Genomic DNA, 16,508 nt, shown 5'->3' with positions numbered 1-16,508 from the left:
TCCTGATGATGAGGGTGTGGCACTTGGAGGTCACCCTGAGTGTGGGACTGGGCCAAGCTTTCTCGACGTCTGCTGAGTGCCCCCCTCACCCCCCAACCCCCCACCCCGGAGCTATTTCCTCATCTGCAAAGGAGAAACAAAGCAGGGCCTGTCCCCAGGAACAGCGTCACACAGAGCGCTCAGCTCCGAGCCGTGCCTAGAGATGGCAGCTGCCGCCACATTACAGTCCTGATGGTGCTGCAGCCCCAGGAGCTTTAAAGAGCTTGGTGCCACAGCAGAGCAGTCACAACTGTCCCGGGTGCCGCGACAAGATGCCAGGACCCCTTCCTTGGCCGTGTCCTGCCTCTACTCAGAGAAGACAAGCACCATTTCTTTTTCTTTTCTTTTCTTTTTTTTTTTTTAGGATTTATTTACTTATTATGTATACAGTGTTCTGCCGGCATGTATGTCTGCAGGCCAGAAGAGGGCGCCAGATCTCATTACAGATGGTTGTGAGCCACCATGTGGGTGCTGGGAATTGAACTCAGGACCTCTGGAAGAACAGCCAGTGCTCTTAACCTCTGATCCATCTCTCCAGCCCCTGGACAAGCACTATTTCTAAGGTCACGTGACAAGGGAGTCCCTTAGCCAGGATCCCAGAGCCACTCCTGGATTCTCAGTCTTCTAGAACGGGCTTCCTAACCTTTTTGGGCTTGAGATCCATTTTTTGCCCAAGAAACTTTCATGCAACCCCAGGTCTGTAGGTACATCAAATATTTGCTGATGAGAAACAATAAAATTTATTTTTAAAAATTTTCAGCATACTGATAAATGTTATCATTTCATTAAAGATTAAAGCAAACTTGCATATTAGTGAGATGGATGTGTCCTTCCTGTTTTCACACTCTCTCTCTCTCTCTTTAAAAAAACAAACAAACAAAAAAAAAACCATCGAACCAGGTGCTGGTGATGCACACCTTTGATCCCAGCACTCAGGAGGCAGAGGCAGGTGGATCTCTGAGTTTGAGGCCAGCCTGGTCTACAGAGTGAGTTCTAAGACAGCCAGGGCTACACAGAGAAAATCCCGTCTTGGAAAAACAAAACAAAACCAAAAACCCATTGAGTCCAGCCGCATCCAGCAACTGCTCTTGGACATGGGGCCCGCCCTGGAGTGCGGTGGATGCATCAGCTTTCACATCATTAGAACTCCTCCCTGAAGAAGCCAAACGCTAACAGCTGCTCAGCTGGGGCGGGACTTCATGGCCACCTCCCCTCTTCCATACGGGGATTTTGTGAGGTTTGCGCGTGCACAGGTTTTGTGCATGTCCTTCTAGTCTCTCTGAGTCCATACGTGCACGTGTCCTGCTGTGTCTGGAACACTGGCTCCTTGGAGTCGTCCACCCCGTCCGACTCATAATATTCCCTCTCTCCACTCACAGAGATATCTGAGCGTTGAGGGACGTGTGTGGTACTACATCCCATTTAGGGCTGAGCACACCACGGTCTAGTTTCCCAGACATTGACCAGTTGAGGGTTTCTGTTAATTGCCCTCTACTGTGAGACGCTTTAGAGTCAGATTCAACATTTTTCAGAGTTTGGCGTCATTTCAGAAATTGTCAGTTCTGTCTTAATTCCAAGCCAAAATTTATTGAATTTTTTTAAACCAAGTAAATGGTTTAAAAGCAATTTTCTTTTAAAAATTTTTTTTCTTTTAAAGACAGGGTCTTGTTATTGTCCTCACTGGTCTAGAATTTACTATATACTGATCTCAAACTTGTGGTGATCCTCCTGCCTCAGCTGCCCAAATTCGGGGACTAAGGGTGTGAATCACCCCACACCTGAAGCTTTGTTTTATGGTGTTCTTGAGACAAGGTCTCAGGTGACCCAAGACCTCCAAACTTCAATTACCTACATAACTGAGGATGACCTTGAATCCCGGTCCTCCTGTCTCCTCCTCCCAGGTGCTGGGATTACAGGCCCAGACCACCGCATTTGGCCACAAACAGCAAATTTAAAAATGAAATATTTAAACACGATTCAGCCTAAAGATACTCTGACACTTATGATGCTGAGGGATGACCATGGGCAAAAAGTTAGCTTTCTGCAATTAAATCATTCTGTTTCCATAAGGGCAGAAGATTTAAACATCTAATTCACAAAATACAATAATCTGGAATCTGAGGTAAGGTGGGTTGTGGGTGTGTTCAAGGGTTCCAGATGAGTGCTGATGGAGGCTGGTGTGTGTGTGTGTGTGTGTGTGTGTGTGTGTGTGTGTGTGTGTGTGTGTGAGATGGAGGCTGATGTGTGTGTGTGTATGGAGGCCAATGTGTGTGTATGTGTGTGTGTGTATGGAGGTCGATGTGTGTGTATGTGTGTGTGTATGGAGGCCGATGTGTGTGTATGTGTGTGTGTATGGAGGCCGATGTGTGTGTATGTGTGTGTGTGTGTGTGTGTATGGAGGCCGATGTGTATGTGAGGACGGAGGCCGATGTGTGTGTGAGGATGGAGGCCGATGTGTATGTGAGGATGGAGGCTGATGTGTGTGTGAGGATGGAGGCCGATGTGTGTGTGTATGGAGGCCGATGTGTGTGAGGATGGAGGCTGATGTGTGTGTGTATGGAGGCCGATGTGTGTGTGTGTGTATGGAGGCCGATGTGTGTGTGTGTATGTGAGGATGGAGGCCGATGTGTATGTGAGGATGGAGGCTGATGTGTGTGTGTGTGTGTGTGTGAGGACGGAGGCCGATGTGTGTGTGTGTGTGTGTGAGGACGGAGGCCGATGTGTGTGTGTATGAAGGCCGATGTGTGTATGTGTATGGAGGCCGATGTGTGTGTGTATGGAGGCCGATGTGTGTGTGTGTATGGAGGCTGATGTGTGTGTGTGTATGGAGGCCGATGTGTGTGTGTGTGTGTGTATGGAGGCCGATGTGTGTGTGAGGATGGAGGCCGATGTGTATGTGAGGATGGAGGCTGATGTGTATGTGAGGATGGAGGCCGATGTGTATGTGAGGATGGAGGCTGATGTGTGTGTGTGTGTGTGAGGACGGAGGCCGATGTGTGTGTGTGTGTGTGTGTATGAAGGCCGATGTGTGTAAGTGTATGGAGGCCGATGTGTGTGTATGTATGGAGGCCGATGTGTGTGTGTATGGAGGCCGATGTGTGTGTATGTATGGAGGCCGATGTGTATGTGTGTGTGTGTGTGTGTGTGTGTGTATGGAGGCCGATGTGTGTGTGTGCGTGTGTGTGTGTGTGTGTGTATGGAGGCCGATGTGTGTGTGTGTGTGTGTGTATGGAGGCCGATGTGTGTGTGTATGGAGGCCGATGTGTGTGTATGTATGGAGGCCGATGTGTATGTGTATGGAGGCCGATGTGTGTGTATGTATGGAGGCCGATGTGTGTGTGTGTGTGTGTGTGTGTGTGTGTGTGTGTATGGAGGCCGATGTGTGTGTGTGCGTGTTTGTGTGTGTGTGTGTATGGAGGCCGATGTGTGTGTGTGTGTGTGTGTATGGAGGCCGATGTGTGTGTGTATGGAGGCCGATGTGTGTGTGTATGGAGGCTGATGTGTGTGTGTGTATGGAGGCCGGTGTGTGTGTGTGTGTGTGTGTATGGAGGCCGATGTGTGTGTATGTATGGAGGCCGATGTGTGTGTGTATGGAGGCCGATGTGTGTGTATGTATGGAGGCCGATGTGTATGTGTATGGAGGCCGATGTGTGTGTATGTATGGAGGCCGATGTGTGTGTGTGTGTGTGTGTGTGTGTGTGTGTGTGTATGGAGGCCGATGTGTGTGTGTGCGTGTGTGTGTGTGTGTGTGTATGGAGGCCGATGTGTGTGTGTGTGTGTGTGTGTATGGAGGCCGATGTGTGTGTGTATGGAGGCCGATGTGTGTGTGTATGGAGGCTGATGTGTGTGTGTGTATGGAGGCCGGTGTGTGTGTGTGTGTATGTGTATGGAGGCCGATGTGTGTGTATGTATGGAGGCCGATGTGTGTGTGTATGGAGGCCGATGTGTGTGTATGTATGGAGGCCGATGTGTGTGTGTGTGTGTGTGCGTGTGTGTGTGTGTGTGTGTATGGAGGCCGATGTGTGTGTGTGTGTGTGTGTATGGAGGCCGATGTGTGTGTGTATGGAGGCCGATGTGTGTGTGTATGGAGGCTGATGTGTGTGTGTGTATGGAGGCCGGTGTGTGTGTGTGTGTGTGTGTATGGAGGCCGATGTGTGTGTATGTATGGAGGCCGATGTGTGTGTGTATGGAGGCCGATGTGTGTGTATGTATGGAGGCCGATGTGTATGTGTGTGTGTGTGTGTGTGTGTGTGTGTGTGTATGGAGGCCGATGTGTGTGTGTGCGTGTGTGTGTGTGTGTGTGTATGGAGGCCGATGTGTGTGTGTGTGTGTGTGTATGGAGGCCGATGTGTGTGTGTGCGTGTGTGTGTGTGTGTGTGTGTATGGAGGCCGATGTGTGTGTGTGTGTGTGTGTATGGAGGCCGATGTGTGTGTGTATGGAGGCCGATGTGTGTGTGTATGGAGGCTGATGTGTGTGTGTGTATGGAGGCCGGTGTGTGTGTGTGTGTATGTGTATGGAGGCCGATGTGTGTGTATGTATGGAGGCCGATGTGTGTGTGTATGGAGGCCGATGTGTGTGTGTATGGAGGCCGATGTGTGTGTGTATGGAGGCCGATGTGTGTGTGTATGGAGGCCGATGTGTGTGTGTATGGAGGCCGATGTGTGTGTATGTATGGAGGCCGATGTGTGTGTGTATGGAGGCCGATGTGTGTGTATGTATGGAGGCCGATGTGTATGTGTATGGAGGCCGATGTGTGTGTATGTATGGAGGCCGATGTGTGTGTGTGTGTGTGTGTGTGTGTGTGTGTGTGTGTGTGTATGGAGGCCGGTGTGTGTGTGTATGGAGGCCGATGTGTGTGTGTGTGTATGGAGGCCGATGTGTGTGTGTATGGAGGCCGATGTGTGTGTGTGTGTGTGTGTGTGTGTGTGTGTGTGTGTATGGAGGCCGGTGTGTGTGTGTATGGAGGCCGATGTGTGTGTGTATGGAGGCCGATGTGTGTGTGTATGGAGGCCGATGTGTGTATGTGTATGGAGGCCGATGTGTGTGTGTGAGGATGGAGGTTGTTGTGTGTGTGTGTGTGTGTGTGTGTGTGTGTGTGTGTGGAGGCCGATGTGTGTGTGTGTGTGTGTGTGTATGGAGGCCGATGTGTGTGTATGTGCGTGTGTGTGTGTGCGTGTGTGTGTGTATGGAGGCCGATGTGTGTGTGTGTGCGTGTGTGTGTGTGTGTGTGTGTGTGTGTGTGTGTGTGTGTATGGAGGCCGGTGTGTGTGTGTGTGTGTGTGTGTGTATGTGTATGGAGGCCGATGTGTGTGTGTATGGAGGCCGGTGTGTGTGTGTGTGTGCGTGTGTGTGCGTGTGTGTGTGCGTGTGTGCGTGTGTGTGTGAGGATGGAGGTTGCTGTGTCTTCCTCCACCATTCTCCATCTTTTTGGGGGGGGTTGTGTTTTTGTTTTTTTGTTTTTTGTTTTTTGAGACATGGTCTTACAAAACAAAGCCCTGGCTGGCCCATAACTTGCTAAGTAGACCAGGCTGGCCCAGAACTCGTAGAGAGCCACCTGCCTCTACCTCCCAAGTGCTGGGGTTAAAGGTGTGCACTACGATGCCTAGCCCCCACGTTTAAAAAACAGCCTTTTTCATTTGTATTGTGTGTGTGTGCACATGCACACATGCTGTGGCACACCTGTGGAGGTCACAGGACAACTTATTGCCGTTGGCTCTTTCCTTCCACTGTGTGAATCCCGAGGACTGTGCTCCGGCCATCAGGCTTGGCAGAAAGTGCCCTTACCTGCTGAGCCTTCTCTCAGGTTCCTACTTTTTATTATTATTTTTTTTTTCGAGACAGGGTTTCTCTGTGTAGCTTTGGTGCCTGTCCTGAATCTCACTCTGTAGACCAGGCTGGCCTTGAACTCACAGAGATCCACCTGTCTCTGCCTCCCGAGTGCTGGGATTAAAGGCGTGCGCCACCATATTATTATCAGCCAGAGTCTCTCACTGACCCTGAGGAAAGTCCCTGAGCTCCTTCTGTCTCCACGTCCCCAAGCTGGAATTGGGAACACAGCTGTCCCGTCCGGGTTTCTTTTGGTTGCTGGGGATCCAGACTCAGCTTCTGGTACTTGCACGGCCAGCACTTTGCCGTCTCCTAGCCCTGAGGCGTTTTCGGCAGCATCCCTTGGGCTGGATGGTGTGAGGGCATGCTCAGTGCTTAGGGTACAAGTCTGGTGCTCAGAAGTGTGTGACATCATGCATTGGCAAGGGCTGCCAGGAGCGCCTAGGACTCATTATGCGTTTGACTTTGAACTTGGTTTTCGGTGTTGTGTGTTCAAAACCTTTTGACTGTTGCTGAATGTTCAGGAACCCGCCCCCCATATCTAGTTATATAGTTCTGCATTGGCTCACAGTCCTCAGTTTAAGACACTGGGCTCTACATTATGGATACCCTGGGGATGGGGCCCTGATCTGAGGGTGACTGAACCCGGGGTGTGAGCTTAGCTGGGCTGGACAGGATCCCCAGGGCTGGAACCACCCACTGCAGGACTGCAGTGAAGGGACACACAGAGGGCTGAGGGAACCCCAGAGAGACATCGGGTTTAGGAGTGGCAGGGAAGGGGTCCAGTCCAAGAGAGAGGACCCTGGTGCTGCCCTGCAGGGAGAGAGTAGGAAAGAGATGGCAGGGTCACCCACTCAGAGTGCCCACCCCACTGCGTCGCCAAGCACGCTATCTCTCTGGTGGATTCTTCTCTTCAGGGGTTATCTCGGAACCTGGACAGAGATTCAAGGGGGTAGGCAGTGGTCACTAGCCTCTGTGAGGACTCGGGGTCTAGCCTGGGGTCCACAGTTAGAGTCCACAAAGGAAGAGGTCCACTTAGGCACATAAGGTCACTGGCTGTTGTCATGGGTACATAGCAACAGTGTTACAAAGCCGTGCACAGGCCACCCAGACAGGGTCACAGAGACAGAGAAGCGTATGGGTCACCAGATGTCATGGAGACTGATAAATGGTGCCACACACACACACCCATACACACACAGAGAAGTCATAAGGGTGTCATGGAAACAAATTGTGCTGCACAGACATGCAGGGGTCATCCTGATGGTGTCTTGAAGACTAGCAAATGGTTTACAGAAACAGATACAGTGACACACACATCCACCCCCACGCACACATACCACTCATCTGCAGATTCTGATGAACAGTGTGACACTGACTGTGTAAGTTCATGGGGACATGTCACACACTCTGACATACAGCGTCCTACGAGTGTTCCTGTTCAGAGACCTGGATAGTCAGTCACTGTCAAATGTCAGAGAGAGAGTCCTGTACCAGGTGAAATAAATGTATCTGAAGGACACTGATTGTTCAGTGGCCCCCACACAGCCAAACTGTTCTATCTGCTTTCTGTGGTCTAGTGGCAGTGCCCCACTGGCCCTATGTCACACAGACACCAGGGTCATCTGCCGGTGTCCTCTGGATGTAGATGCTGTGTGACTTAGTGGGCACTGACCTGTAGCATCCATGGGCATGCGATCTCAGAGTCCCCATCTCACATTGTGAAAGATACCCCACCTACACATCCATGCCCAAGGTCGTACACATGCCCTCTCAGTCCATGGGCCGAGAGTTGAGGACTGGGACCTTCCATGGGGCTCCAGATGTGGGCTGGATCCCAGTGTGTCCTCCTTTGGGTGTGTCTCCTCACGTCTCCTCTCTGCTGGGCCTTGGTGTTTTCCCAAGGGAGGGAGCAGGAGTGACCACCACCAGGGTCCCGAAGGCTTCAGCTGGGTGGCATGCGTGCAGAGCCTAGCCCAGGTGGGCATGGTGTGGGTGCTCAATGGGCCGTGGAAATCCCTCATTCATTCTGTGAGTGTGAGAGGCCTCTGAGTTTCCACCATAGGCCCTGGATAGAGGGACTGGCAAGATCCCCAAGGCCAGGAAGCCCTTGGGGACTTCAGGAATAGGGGATGGCACAGAAGGGGAGTCCTCTGAGGGAGGTGGCCCAAGACCATACACCTTGTACCAGGGCTGTATTTATCTTAGAGGTCCCTTTGAGTCCCTTCCTATAGGTGGAGGCTCAGAGGGGCCCAGAGGCCTGTGTAACACTGACCAGACTCAGGAGGTGGGGGGTTTAGAAACCTGTTTTCTGGCCACCCAAGGTCTGGAGGGCCCCTCATGAAGCCCACCCAAGGCGCCTCCTCCCAGGAACAGATCTACTATGGATTCAGCAAATGGGTCCAAGGATGGTCTTCTGAGGGGTGAATGTGGACCCTAGTGGTCTGGTGTCCCCATGAGTGTGCATTAGGCCCTTCCAGTCCCAGACACGGCTGGTAGCGGGAGGAGAAGCCGGGGTCAGGAGGTAGGCATCTGACTACACCCTGGTCCTTAGCCTTTGAGTACCAAGGGCAGGCTGGAGAAGAAAGTCTGGGACATTGTAACCTCCAGCCACTCCTCCCCACTGGTCAGGGGCAAGAGAAAGTCCAGGCCTGAGGCTACAGCATCCTGGCCCTGCTGTGGGACCCGTGATGTGAGGTGGTGATTCACTGAACGCGACAGCCTGAGGCGTGTAGGTTTAGAGATTGTCTAGGAACCAGGGGCCATGGCTGAATTGAACCTATGACCCAGCTCAGCCCAGGGCACAAGGCTGCAGAATCAAAGCCACCAGGAACCACCCGAGACTCCGTAATCTTGTCAGTCCTGGGTTCAAATTCTGGCTCCATCTGGTACCAGCTGTGTTACCTTGAGAAAGTTCCTCAACCTCCCTCAGCCTTTGGTCCCTTTCTTCTGAAGGCTGGAAACGAAATCTGTCTCCTGGGGATCTCAGATCAAACACAACCACGGAGGCAGTAACTCTAGTTCTGGGGGCTCCTACAATTCTGGTCTCTGAAGCCACCTGTGGGAGCATATATGCTCCTGTGTGAGCTAGTGCGCTCGTGCTCTCTCCCTCTCTCTCTCTCTCTCTCTCTCCTCTCTCTCTCTCTCTCTCTCTCTCTCTCACATACACACACACACACACACACACACACACACACACACACACACACACACACACGGGAGGGGCAATTAAAAATAAAATAAACCTTTTAAAACAAAGCAGTCTTAGCTTTTAACTCTGCATCCAAAGATGACACAGATACCCAGGGCCAGTCTCAGGGAAGTGTCTGCTGAGTGGTTTTTTAAACGCAATCTGAAGGGTAAAGGAGGCCACAGCTCCCTGCCCAGCTTCCAGGCCCCAGTCCCTCCCCTCCACACTGCCTGTGTCTGCTGGTAGCAGCTGCAGCCTCTTCCTGGGGTGGGGACTCCCCTACCCGCTCTGCCAGCCCCACCCCGAGCTGCGGGAGGCTGGACACATGTTCAGAGGGGGCATTATCTGTGCTCGGCTGAGTGTAAACGTTTAAGCGGAATTGACTGTGTACTCAGCCACTTTCAAACACAACTAATCTCCATTGGGGCGACGGGAAGTGAAATATGTTATTGTCGGCGGCAGTAAATTACCCGTGCCAGACCTGGTGCGGGAGGCATTATGGGGCTGGGGCCGGCGAACTCTTTCACCCGGCCGCCACCCGCCTGTCCTGAAATCCATTACTGCCAACCGCCCTGGTCATCTCCCGCCAGGCCCAGGGACTGCTCCTTGTCCTGATCAGGGCCCCCATCCACCCAAGGCCAAAGAGGTCAGGGGACGGCTTTGTGCTTCCCGAACAACCTGCCTCCAGATGTCTGGGTAGGAGACACAATCACCCTTCTGATTCGAGAGGAGTCAGATCTGAGGCCCAGCCCCGTTTCTGCCCCTGCAAGATGGGGTTGCTTAAGGGTTTACACTCTCTCCCTTTAGCGACTGGTTTGAAGGAACGCAGCTGGACTCTTGGATCTGCTGTCCACTGGAGCTGAGAGATGTTCTGATGTGGCTGGAGGACCGGAAGAGACCAGGCCAGAGTCAGGTACGCAGCCTGAAGAGGAAGGACATCAGGTTCTATGGCGCTAAACCCAAAGGTCACAAACCACCGCTCCTTAATGGCTGGTGACATCTGCAGCCACATCCCTCACCTCTGCCTCTTGCTCAGTTCAAACCCTGGATCTGTTTTGCATATAGAACAGAACAGACGCACTGGTCATCGGGGAAAAACACGGGTTTACTGAAGCCTATGGCTCTCCCACATGTTGATCTATTTCAAAATTTAAATTACATTTCATTTATGGAGGGGGCGTGTGGAGGTCCGAGGACAACTTGTGGGAGTCATTTCTCTCTTTCTACCATGTGGGTGCTGGGGATCAAACCCAGGCCACCCAGCTTGGTGACAAGCGCTTCTTCCCACTGAGCTGCCTTCCAAGGCCACAGTATAATAGTTTTAAGAAGCCACATTCACTAACATCACCACCTACATCTTTAGGAAAGTGAGTAGGAATGCTAAGCCTGCCATGGCAGATACAAGTTCTCCAAGATTCTGATTTGGTGTGAAAGTCCAATGCTGTCGCTGGCAACTTTGTTCATTTTGCCCCCCCCCCGAAAACTCAGTGGGGAGCCTAAAACTCAGCGGGGAGAGGCTAGGTGGTTTGTTGTTCTGAGTATCGGTGGTGTCTCAGGCAAAAAGGCACTGTGGCTGGGGCACCTCAGCAGCTCATCCCTTTTCTCCAGCAGAGTGGAATTTCTGTTCCCCCTACAAGGAATTATTTGAAAGCTGTTCACCCAGAAGCTTCAATTTTTAAAACGTATAACTAACTGGTCACTTCTCACCAACCAGGGGCCTCCTTCAGCGACTAGTGTCTGAGTTTGCGTTTCTATGGCTGTGATGAAAGACCATGATCAAAAGCAAGTTGGGGAAGAAAGGGTTTATTCGGCTCACACTTCCACATCGGAATCCATCATTTGGGAAACCAAGACAGGAACTCAAACAGGGCAGGAACCTGGAGGCAGGCGCTGATGTAGAGGCCATGGAGGGGTGCTGCTTACTGACTTGCTCCCCATGGATTGCTCAGCCTGTGTTCTTATAGAACCCAGGACCACCAGCCCAGGGATGACCCCACCCACATAGGCTGAGCCCTCCCCCATCAATCACTGATTAAGAAAATGCCTTACAGCTGGATCTTATGGAGACATTTTCTCAATGGAGGTTCCATCCTCTCAGATGGCTCTAGCTTGTGTCAAGCTGACATAAAATGAGCCGGGACAACCAGGATGAAACACTTGATTCCTGTAATTTCTCCGTTACTCAGCTCCTGCTATCAAGCCGGCAGGATAACGTATCCCACTGAGACAGGTTTTGCTATGTAGTCCAGGCTGGCTCCAAACTCTCAATTCTAATGTCTCTCGACCTTCAAGTGCTCTGTGGTCCATGACCCCCGGGTTCCTGAGGCCAGCTGCATTGCCTGTCAATCACTTTCCCGCCACTGATGCAAACATCAACAAAATGGGAAGGCCAGATAATGTCTTTGCAGTATTACAGAAGCAGCTTTAACCCCACAGACACACAGAAGGAACCGGGACCCCGGAGGGGTGCGGATCCACTTTGAGAGCCACTGATCCACCCTGAGCCTTCCAGAAAGTTGGGCTGTGAGGAAAGGTAAATGAACTTAGATAAAGGGACCTTCGTAAATTGCCCCTACCTCATCGGAAGCTACATTATGTCTGGTACCTACTTGGGCTTCCTCCCCAATTCAGGACAAATGTCTCCAACCCCAGACCCAGTACTCACTGAGGCTGCTAAGAAAAATACTTCCATTTCTTTGAGACACCGTTCCAGGAGCCAACTTCTCGCTGAATCCTTCCCTCAGTGGGAGTCTCCTTTTCCTAACATGAACTGCCAGGAAGTTCACTCTGTTATCTTCCTTGCAGCCTGGCCCCCTTGCCAGCACCCTGTTTTGGGGTATACTAAGCCCTCAACAGCCCCCTGTTGGTGGAAAGGAGTGAAGACCCCCATATATGGCAGGGCTGATTCACGGCACGAATGGCCCCTTGGTGAGCAGGCCAGATGTTCATGGGAGTTTCTGCTCTGAGCCACGCATCCCAGGCCAACCCATTAAGCTGGCCAGGATAACGAAAGTGCTGGGTAGGACGGTTTGTAGGGACAGTGCACATGGGTGTGATGGAATTCATGGACGACACCAGCTGAACCATCATCCACAATGCAAAAGACCCCATGGGAGAGGGTGATGTGTTCGCCACACTAGAGTCGGAAAGCGAGGCTCAGAGGCTGCACTGAGCTTCCTGCTTGGTCCTGGATACCCACCACTTGGCCCATAGGGCTGCTACTGGTAAACAGAGCATTTGTATTGTATATTAAAAGGGAAGAGGAGGAGGAGGAGGAGGAGGAGGAGGAGGAGGAGGAAGTTGTTCCTTTTAGCCTCTGAATTATGCTCTAGCAGCCCGTGATACTGACTTTCTCGCTCCCTATCTGGGTACACGGAAGCTTTCTGTGCACAGCCTGATGCTGACATTCAGATGTTCCCTGACATCATCCGATGCCACTGACATCATACCTGCACCTCAGCTAACCCGTGAAATGCTCTCATTCTGACATTCAAGTGTCCGCGGACATCGAGCACTCCAGGACGCATGTGCTAGAACACAGACGGATACTTGCATCATGCCCACAGCCTGGGAAACGTGGGGTCCCTATGCGCTCTCCAGGGCGAGACTCAGGGAGACATAAGTCAACCCCCCCCCCCACACACACACACACAGTCCCTTCTATCATATGGAGAAGTGATGTCTCAATAACAAGCTAATGTCATTCCCATACAAGCCCCGCAGTCCCTGCATTCAGAGTCGGTCTTGTCAAAACCCAGGGCTGTCAAAGCTGCAACCCTGACCCCCGAGACTTCCCTGCTCTCCATTTTCTACACAAGACCACCACTGGTAGGGGGGAGGGGCAGAATCCTCGGGGCAATCAAGACTGAGGTAGGGGTGAAGCCCTGGGCAGGCTCCCTGGGGACTGTCACCAGCCTTCCTCCCTCCTCTGAGTACCTCCAGCTCAGGCTGGGTGGTACAATGGTTAGCAGCCAGGCATTTGTCTCACCCCAGGCAGCTGTCCAGGCAATGGCTCCTCTAGCCCCTGCATGGGCCTCGCCTCTCTGGCTTTTCTTTTATTCTTTTAAAACAGAAATCCCTGCAAGTGGAACAATCATTGTGTTGGATTTGGGAGATGTTATTCCTCGTGACAGACAAGGGCAATTACCTGCGGTCCGCCAGCAGTTTTAGTCTAATTTCATTACTGCTGTGCGAGTTTCCCCGAGCAGCGAGTCTATCAATGTCTTGCAGAACGGATTAGCAGGCACTTTCTTCATCTTCAAATGAATTTTAGCTGTCATGCCCTTGATGAATAGAGCAGGGACAGGCAGCTGACCCGGGCCTAGCAGTGGCCGAGGGGTGGCCGGCAGGCACCCTTTGGCTCTGGTGGGAATGTGAGGTTGGATGGAGTGTTCCTGGGAGGAGAGATGAGGGCCAGGGACTCAGGAAGTCCACCTTCCTAGACCCTTCTGTGTCTTCCCCATGACCTGGGCTGAGGGCTGCTTGTATGCTATGGTCTTGCTCACAGAGGTCTTATACACCAACACCCCATCCCGAGGGCAGCTCCCTGGGTCTCAGGCTGCGAATGTAGGAGGGTTCCCTGCTGGGAGCAGCTGAGAGATACTTGGAACCCTGAAACTCTATCTTGTGAATACCTCCTGGCTAAAGCTTCAAGAGACTGGAACCCTCCTTCACAGGCCCAGGGTCCAGCTCTGCCGTGCAGCTCCCGCATCCTTCCAGCCCAAAGATGCTTAGATAATTTTCACAGCTGGACAAATGACCCTCAATTTCCCCCACAGTTTAGTCCTTGACTATGACAAGGGCCCATGACTGTCAGATGGACGGGTCATGTGACAGAGGCTAAGGAAGAGTACGTCCAGGGCAGAGTCGGCACTGTGCATAGACCTATTGTGCTCAGTATTTCACCGGGGTAGCCTGGTTTAATCTCAGAGCCAGGGCTACGCGGCCCGGGGCTGGAGCAAGCAAGCTTGGGGTTGGTACTCGGGTGCCTGTTTGGAGAGACCCAAGTGTCGGCAACACAGGGTGAGGCCTGGACCTGTTTAGGACCCCAGTGCCCACTCAGAAGCCTCACCCACAAAAATACCTCAATTCTTGCCGACAGGAGATTTGAGGGTTTTTCTGCTTACTTTAGGTTCTGGTTTTTTTGTTTTTTTGTTTGGTTGGTTTTGGTTTTTTCGAGACAGGGTTTCTCTGTGTAGCTTTGGAGCCTGTCCTGGATCTCGCTCTGGAGACCAGGCTGGCCTCGAACTCACAGAGGTCCGCCTGGCTCTGCCTCCCGAGTGCTGGGATGAAAGGCGTGCGCCACCACCGCCTGGCTAGGTTCTGTTTTTTTGAGACAAGGCCTTACTATATAGCCCAGGCTAGCCTCAAACCCATGATCCTCCTGTCAGCTGCAGAGCGCAGGGATTACACACCTGGGCCCCTGTAGTCCCAGTCTGTGGTGGTTTCTTCTTACCACCCCGCCCGCCCATTCTCTTCTCCCAGTCAGCTCTGGACCCCAGGAGGCTGACCTTCACGGTGGCTCCAGGCACCAGGTTACCTGACGGGAGGCTAGGGGTACAAGGAGGGAGTTGAGGTACCCCTGCCCCACTCTGTCACATTCACTGTCTCCATGTAGTATTCCTGGCAGTAGATGTGTCCTTTGAGACCACAGCTCCGTGGCACTGCCACCCTGGTGGCTCTGGCTCCTTCCGCTCCACTAGACCTGGCTTCAGCTTCTTCTATAACGGTGGCACCCCCGGGACCTGACGTGCCCAAGGAGCCTGCTCTCCTGTCAGGGGAGCGGAAGGACAATGAGTTTTAGCATTTCAAGCCAGCCTGGGCTATAGTCAGATCCCGTCTCCCAACCAAAACCGACCAATCCAATCAATCCTTCACAGGGTCCCTCCTGGCAGGAATTCGGGTTTCTCTGGGTGAGGCTTGGGAATCGGGTGTGAGGGGGCCCTAAGATGCTTAGAGCTGCCTACCCACTTTACATATGAGGAAACTGAGTCAAGAGATGTGCTCAGAGCTACCCAGTAGCCGGGCGAAGCCGGGAGTCTCAGAGGCTTAGCAGTCTAGAGTGGAGCCGCCTCCCCCATTTTCCAATTCTGCTGCTTCTCCCCCCCCCCAACCACCCCCCGAGACTCTCCCAAGTTATCGATCGCTGAGGCCAACCTTGAGTCAATATGGTGCACTTTGCTAATTAATCTCTTCCAGATAATTGCAGGGAATTATTGGTTGGTGTGAACAGAGGGGAGAGAGGCAGCCATGTCTCCCAACCTGCCCCAAGCAGCTTCAGGAGGCAGACTCCACCCTTGGCCCGGCCTTCCCACCGATCTGTGCCTCACCTCTGCCTCACCCAGATGAGCCTGTCCGGAATCCTTAACCCAGAACCCTATCAACTTAGCTCCTGGGGTAGCCCTCTGGATGTGGCAGGAAGCGCTGGGACAAACTGGATAGGAACCAAATCCCCATCTTGACAGTGTCCCACTGTGTATGTACAGGTGGGTTCTTTAGCTTCTCTGGACCTTGGGTGGAAGACAATACAGAATTTGCAATCCCCGCGTCGCGGGCTGTCCCTCGAACAAACAAAGCAGGTATTTTAACCGCCATGTTTTACCATGGCCCTGCCTAACACACACAGCTCCGAGGGCAGGTGACATCAAACAGGCTTTGCTAGTCGCTGGATGCCTCTGGAATGTTCAATAGATGCTGTGATGATCCCATTTTATGGAAAGGGAACCTGAGGTCCTGGCTCACAATCACACGGACCTCAGTGAGAGGCAGAGCCTGGATCCTCCCTCGGACAGAGACTGAGACACTGATCCCGGCTCCACATTGTCACCAAGCCCCATGTGGTGGCACCTGGAGGTGGCCTTCCACTTTGTCTCCATCTCAGGAGAAGGGAGAGTGGGGTACTGGGGTGTCATAGGACTAAGAGACACTGGAGGTTTCCCCTCACCCCTAAACCCTGACTCACCAGGATGTGAACTCAAGGTCCCACACTCACTCATTACGACTGGGTGTGTCCAGATGAAGTTTCCTGTCCCGGGGTGGGGGTGTCCCCCATTTCATCCATAAGCATGCCGGGCCCCATCTACCTGCTCTAATAAACCTCGAAGACGTTAATGAACTAAATAGCAAATTACTTTTTTATTCAAGAATGAAATTTCATCATATTCATAATTCATATTTTATTTCAGACATCTGCTGCTGATTACATTACATTTAACTAAAATTAGATGATGCTCAGAATGCAATTAAGGCCCTGCCAAATTCTTCGGCCCACCAATGCCGGCGGAGCACAGCGGGGGCCGCCAGGAACCTAATATGTAATTAGGAGCTATTTTCTAGCTGTTTTTAAAGTCTGAAAATTAGCTGCCTTTATTAATCACACAGACAAATATAAAGTGGAACCGACGCTCGCTGAAATTTCTAAAAGGGATTTTTTGTTTAATTATACACCGCGGA

The sequence above is a fragment of the Peromyscus californicus genome, unplaced genomic scaffold (assembly GCF_007827085.1).
Source record: "Peromyscus californicus insignis strain IS unplaced genomic scaffold, ASM782708v3 Scaffold_2__1_contigs__length_46816999, whole genome shotgun sequence".
NCBI classification, from domain to species: domain Eukaryota; kingdom Metazoa; phylum Chordata; class Mammalia; order Rodentia; family Cricetidae; genus Peromyscus; species Peromyscus californicus.
This window is presented reverse-complemented; position numbering follows the sequence as displayed.